Below are 6,026 nucleotides of genomic sequence, written 5' to 3' on the forward strand. Positions count from 1 at the left end.
TGCGTTATTTGGGATGATGATATTATTGAGTGACAATACACTAGGCCTTGCTGGTACATCACATGGTCAAAGCTTGGAGGATTTGGAGGATAACAACTTCTTCATACTTATGTTTACTTATGCATGGTTGTGTTGTGCGATGGCGGGTGCGCTTGAGTCAGTGGCATGGCGTTTTGCACCAAGAGTATGGTGGTGTTTTCTTCGTCAACAAACTTTCTTTCGCAGTGTGCATGGTGTGCTTTGGTCTACGGCTCGCCTTGCAAATCAAGATCCCTATTGTTTTGCATATCGCATGTCTCGCAAATCCTTTCTTATGCTACTAAACATGATTCGTCCACTACTACCCACAAGTGGAGTGAGGTTTGTCAGAGAGCCTATTTCTCAAGAGGTTGCGCTTTCTTGCGTACTCTGGCAGCTTGCGCATGGACACTCCTCACGAAGCATGACGAATCTATTTGGCATGGGTGAAAGCACCATTCGCAAATATGTAGTGATCATTTGTCGCATTTTGAGTAGTATTGAGTTCTTCCACAGGGTTGGCATTAGAGTGCCGCGTGGAGACCGTCTTGAGCAGATAATGGCAAGATTTGAGGCTATCTTTGGTTTGCCGCATATTGCTGGGGCACTTTATGGGACTCACAGCCGTCTACAAAGAAAGCCAACACGAGAGTTCTATCCAGCACAATACATCAACATGGATGGTTTTCCGAGCATCCTCCTATAGGGTATTGTCGACTCCAACAAGCTTTTTTGGAGTGCAGTTTGCAGGGGTGCAGGAGGGGTTCATGATTCTTCTCACTTCAAAGAATGCGACTTGTATGGTCAACTCAAGCGAGGAGAAGCACTGGATCGGCCACTATTGCACATTCAAGGAGAGATAGTACGACCTTATTTGATTACAGACTCAGCCTACAAAGCGAGAACATTCTTGGTAAAGCCATATCGAATGAAGGCAGGGCGATTTTTACGCAAAAAGCGAGATTTTGATAGGAAAATCTCAAAGGGGGAAGTGAAAGTGGAAAATGCCTTTGGTCTCTTGAAGAATAGGTGGCGTATTTTGCGAGATCTCAATGTCGATCTTGCTTTCACGCCCACTGTGATAGGAGCCTGTTGTTTCCTACACAACTTTGTGCAACTCCAAGGCGAGATGGAGCCTCATGATTAGCGAGATCCGCATCCCAAGAGCCACTTCCTAATGACGGCGGTAATCTTGCTCATCGCGAGATGGCCTTGCGGATAAGGGCAGCCTTATTTCGATAGCAGCTTGAGGGTTCAGAACGCAGCAGTTCCAGGTGTAGCAGGTTGTGGATTTAGTAATTGTTCTTATTTTCAAAGTGATCATGTCTTTTGTTTCAATTAAGGTTTTGGCTATGTATCCATAAAGCTTATTATTAATTTCATGAAGTTGTGTTTTACAGGGCTTGATGATGATTCGGAGTCTGAGGATTGAGTCATGTTCTACATGGTTGTAGTTTTTGTCATGTGGCTTGCTTTATGGCTGCAATGAGCAGCACCTCTATTTATGTATTGTTACAGGGTTTTTATTATGGTTATCTAGCATTTTCATTTATGGCTGCCAATGAGCAACAATACCGCGCGCTTCTATATCAGAGGCAATAAACCATTTTGATGTATTCAGAATAGCTTATTTTATGGGTGTCAGTGTCTTGTTTATGTGGTTGTCGGACATTGAAATTTTGTTTTGTCATGCGTTTTCCATGCATTCGGTGCAATGTTATTAGGCCTATTTTGTTGGAAAATGCTACCTTTATGATGTTGGCAATGTGTGGTTTGTTGATTCGCATGATTGTCCAACAAAGACCGGACGTGTAACATTTAATGGCCTAATAACTTTTGTGTAGCGGAAATCAGCATGAACATAGTGGGCATTTCATTAGAATAGCTTCCTAATGAGAATTACAAGAGTGCTTGGGTGGAGAGAGCAACAAAAAGCATAACACCTAGTTAGATAGCATCGACAATACTTTCAAAAGAGAGAGCAATTAAGCTATTGACAACAGTTGAGGACCGGATTTGCATGGAGCCGGTCCCCCCTCCAAAAGGCTTTGTATTATGGTTTCTCCCATCAAGAGAGACATTGTACAATACAATTCTTTGTGTTCCTTCAAGACTAGCTAGTGCAATGAAGATGGAAGCTTCATACACCAAGCAAAACACTTAATCAAACACAACTTGAATTATCCCCGTTCTCAGACCCAAGACCTCACACACCTTCGAAGATGGTGAGAGCTAGCAGGGTATGAGAGTAGATTGAGAGGAAGAAGGAGTATCTTATGAGAAAGATGTACGTCTCCTCACATAATCACTCATATTAGCATAGCTTAGCTTAGTAATTAGCTTGGTAGAGGAGATGAGCATGCATTGAAGCTTGGCTCTTGGTTGGATTTGCATCCACATGCCAAGAGAGTGTTGATGTAGGCTTCTATCTCACAAGCTTGGAGTAGGTGATGAGCTCTCCATTAAAGCTTGGGAGGAGATAGAGTATTCTTCCTTCACACATGGTCAAGTGTGAGTGTGTGTGTGTCAATGCCAAGCAAAAATCAGCCCTCTCTCTCTCTTGGGCGAGCCCTAGCTGCTAATTAGGTCTGGCTTTTGCCTTATTGGACCTCCCCAAGTCAAGCCAATAGGAATTAAGCAGCATAAGTGATAGCCTTCTGACATGTGTCCCCCTTTCCCCTTTTGTGAGAGCTTTAGGTAATTAAATAATTAAACAAAACTCTCATTGGACCCCTTTGTCTCCTGGCCAATAGGAATCAGGTAAGCCATGAGGCTTCTGAATGCTCATTGGACCCTTTGGGAGACTGCCCAATAGTCTTCTAGGAGACTTAATTCTCATTGGTTTCTTTTATTAAATGTTTTTAAATTAATTAAACTACATTTACTCTAGCTTAATTCTCATTGGTCCACTTCAAGGGTCTTCCAATAGGAATTGGGCACACCTTGTGGGCATCTGGCCTAGGGAGCTGACATGTGTCCCTCATTCCCTTTGTGTAAAGGGAGCCTGTGTGTGTGTGTGTGTGGCTTTCTCTCTCATCCCCTACCTTTGGGGCTCGCCCCCTCCCATGTAGGGATGTGCAAAGACTTTTAGGGCACACACAAAGCATCCAATTTTCCCTAGGGTTGACCTTTGGACACAACCTTTGAATTTTGGAACCTTAGCATTTTGGAAGTCTTAATGGGCTGAACCTTAGGGTCTTTTTGGCCCATTGTTTTCACATGGCTCTTTTGCAGATGGCCCCCCCCTTTGGATCCCTATTTTCCCTCCTTTGGATCCCTACTGTGGCCGGTCTGCTAGCTGAACCAATATTCTAGCTTTTTCTCCCTTGGCACTTCCCCACATTAAATGATCAGTTTAATATGAGAAAATCATTTAGGAGAATTAGATATTGATTATTATGACATTACCTCTCTCTTGAAATCATAGTCGTCCTCGACTATGGTGTAGAGAAGATAAAGCATATGCATGAGTCCTTTTCTTAGCGGGTAGAGGATCCCTATGTTACCCTACGACATCATTCCATAATGGATGACTAGTCCATTTGGCGCTTGAGAGCCTGAGGCTGCCGCAAGCATGTCTGCACATTAGTCCTATCAGTCTTCCATAGTAGAGTGACAAGCTCTACTTGGTGTTTGGGAGACGTTGTCTCCGCAAACTTGATCTAAGCATGCATACTACTTTATTTTTGTGCACAAATAAAGAAAAAGAGAGTCTTATAAGACAAAAATGCTGTTCATTTTTAACATTTTGTACATTTGCTTACTCTTGGGAAGCATTGTAAGCATTGACAAGGTTTAGGTTATCCTTTAATTGTATGCCTTGCATCCATCTAGCATCTTCGAAAGGATAATTCTTAAACTTAATAAGATATCGTCGGATAGTCTTACCGCCTCTTAATACCTTGTCTTCATGTCGGAGAATGGACTCGGGCTGCAGCACCTCCTCGTGGTCTTCGATCTCCGGTGGTTCTTCAATAGTTGGTTCTTGAGGTGGCTCTCCTTTGTAAGGCTTTAATAGGCTCACATGAAAAGCATTGTGTATGAGCCAATGATTGGGCAACTTAAGTTGATAGGCCATCTCATTGATTGGCCTAAGAATCTGGAAGGGACCATAATACCTTTTTGCTAGTTTAGCATAGGCCCGTAGGATTCTTGCCCGTCGTGTGCCTTAATCGAGCCTTGGGAAACTTTAACAAGACCCAATCGTTTTCTTTAAAGGCTTGGGCTCTTCTGTGCTTGTCAGCAGCAGCATTTTGCCTTTGCTGTGAGATAGAGATAGCATCCTTAATCTTTTGGAAAGATTCTTGTAGGTCTCGGCTATACTCATCTGCAGCGAAGATCTTCCCATGTACCTTAAGTAGCAAGGGACTTTTTGATCTTCCCTCAATTACCTCGAAAGGTGCTTTTCCTGTGGAAGTATGTACAGTGTTATTGTAAGCATACTCTACTAAGGGTAAGTACTTCTCCCATTGGGATCTTTGATCTACTTCCGTTACATAGGCTTTTAGTAGATCAAGAATGGTTAGGTTAGCTATTTCACTTTGGCCATCAGTTTGTGGATGATAGGCCGAAGAGAAGTTTAGCCTTGTTCCTAAATTCTCAAAGAGACCCTTCCAGAAATTACTGGTCATTCTAGGATCTCTATCCGACACTATGGACATTGGCAAGCCATGGTACTTGAAAATTTGTGAAATGAAGAGGGTTGCCATTTGATGGGCTTTGATAGTCTTTTTGACAGGTATAAAATGAGCTTGTTTACTGAACCTGTCTACTATCGTCCATATTCCCGTATTCCCATGGATAGACTTAGGCAATCCAAAGATAAAATCCATGGATATGCTCTCCCAAGGTGAATTAGGGATTGGCAAGGGTTGAAGCAATCCAAGTTGCTTCCCTCTATCAAATTTTGTCTTTTGACATACCACACATTTGGAAACATACTCGTGTATGTTCACTTTCATGGTAGGCCAATAGAAATATGTTTCAATTCCCTTTAGGGTAGACTGAATCCCTCTATGCCCCGCATATGGGGGAGCATGAGATTCATACATTACTTTCTCACGTAGTGAGTTAGTAACGCATAGTCTATTGCCATAGAGAAGATAACCATCTTGTAAAGTAAATGGTTCTTCTTTCTTCCCTAATGCAAGGGCTGAAATCACATCTCTAAAATCGGGATCAATAGCATACTCATCTATCATTGAAGATAGATCATTGTGAGTTGCTATGGAAACCGCATTCACTCTCGGTCGTCTTGAGAGTGCATCGGCTACTTGATTATGCTTGCCAGCAATGTGAGCAATATGAAAATGAAATTGCGAAAGGAAATTTGCCCACCTCATTTGTTTGTCGGAAAGCTTGGTCTGCGTCATGAAGTACTTAAGACTTTGGTGATCCGTTCGCAGAATGAAAGGAGTCCCCAATAAATAGTGCTTCCATGAGTCTAAGGCATGTAGAACTGCAAGGAGTTCTTTTTCGTATATGCCTAGAGCTTGCTCAACAGGGTCGAGCCTTCGACTCTCATAGCCTATGGCGTGCCCTTCTTGGAGCAAAACAGCCCCAAGGCAATCACCACAAGCATCACATTGGACCTCAAATGGTTTTGAGAGATCCGGTAGTGTAAGCACAGGTTGAGAGATAAGTTTTTCTTTAAGCTTTTCGAAAGCATTGTTCTCCTTAGCAGACCACGTATACCTAACATTTTTCTTTGTTAGGTCATGTAATGGTCCCGCAATTTGTGAGAACTTTTCTATGAAGCGTCTATAGTATGCACACATACCTATAAAGCTTCTTAGTTCATGAAGATTCCTTGGTTTAGGCCATCCTTTTATTACCTCTAACTTGGATGGATCCATTTGGATTCCATCTTGAGAGATAATGTGACCTAAATATTGAATCTCTTGCAAGAAAAATTCACTTTTCTTTCGATTAACATAAAGTTTATTCTCTCTTAAAACTTGAAATATTACCTGGAGGTGTTGCTTGTGTTCCTCCAATGAATTAGAGTA

The 6,026-nt window shown here is 42.2% G+C and overlaps 1 pseudogene; it reads left to right on the forward strand.

Moving 5' to 3' along the window:
* The first annotated feature begins 292 nt into the window (after positions 1 to 292).
* LOC147457088 (protein ANTAGONIST OF LIKE HETEROCHROMATIN PROTEIN 1-like) lies at positions 293 to 1,450 on the forward strand (annotated as a pseudogene).
* Positions 1,451 to 6,026: the final 4,576 nt, after the last annotated feature.

The sequence above is a fragment of the Adiantum capillus-veneris genome, chromosome 5 (assembly GCF_014529385.1).
Source record: "Adiantum capillus-veneris isolate H3 chromosome 5, ASM1452938v2, whole genome shotgun sequence".
NCBI lineage: Eukaryota > Viridiplantae > Streptophyta > Polypodiopsida > Polypodiales > Pteridaceae > Adiantum > Adiantum capillus-veneris.